Source organism: Acanthisitta chloris, unplaced genomic scaffold (genome assembly GCF_000695815.1).
Source record: "Acanthisitta chloris isolate BGI_N310 unplaced genomic scaffold, ASM69581v1 scaffold1867, whole genome shotgun sequence".
Lineage (NCBI taxonomy): Eukaryota > Metazoa > Chordata > Aves > Passeriformes > Acanthisittidae > Acanthisitta > Acanthisitta chloris.
The window spans coordinates 64,333-64,932 of record NW_008682016.1 but is presented as its reverse complement, the minus strand read 5'-3'; the positions used below and the strand labels follow the sequence as shown (position 1 = coordinate 64,932).

Sequence of the window (600 nt, the reverse complement as noted above, 5' to 3'; positions counted from 1 at the left end):
GCTGAAGTAGCTCAGCTGGGAGAGCGTTAGACTGAAGATCTAAAGGTCCCTGGTTCAATCCCGGGCTTCAGCACTCTTTAATTTAAGATTAGAATATTGGAAGAACTAAAGAAACAAACCTCCACTTTTGTGTGCCCAGGGATGAGCTCTCCAATACAAGAGAGACATGGACATGCAGGAGAGAGTCCAGCAAAGGGCCAGGAAGGTGATCACAGAATAAATAACCTTGAAAAGGACCACAATGGGTCATCTGCCACAACCTCCCTGCTCAAGTAGGGCCATTCTAGAGCACATGGCACAGAATTAGGTCCAGACAGTTCTAGAATATCTCCAGTGAAGGATACTCCACACCCTCTCTGGGCAATCTGTTCCGATGCACAGTCACCCACACAGTCAGAAGTTCTTCCTCATGCTCAGGTGGAACTTCCTATGCATCAGTTTCTGCTCATTGCCTCTTGTCCTATTGCTCAGCACCACTGAGTAGAGCCTGATCCATCCTCTGACATCTCCCTGCAGATACTGATAGAACTCATGGTCCCTCCCTGACATCTCCCTGCAGATACTGATAGACCTCACGGTCCCTCCGAGTTGTGTTTTCTC

At 48.3% G+C, this 600-nt stretch overlaps 1 non-coding gene across 1 annotated transcript; it reads left to right on the top strand.

Annotated features, from left to right (window-relative positions):
* Positions 1–73, top strand: TRNAF-GAA. The gene has a single exon. It is a non-coding gene; the product is annotated as a tRNA-Phe (tRNA).
* The last annotated feature ends 527 nt before the right edge of the window (positions 74–600 follow it).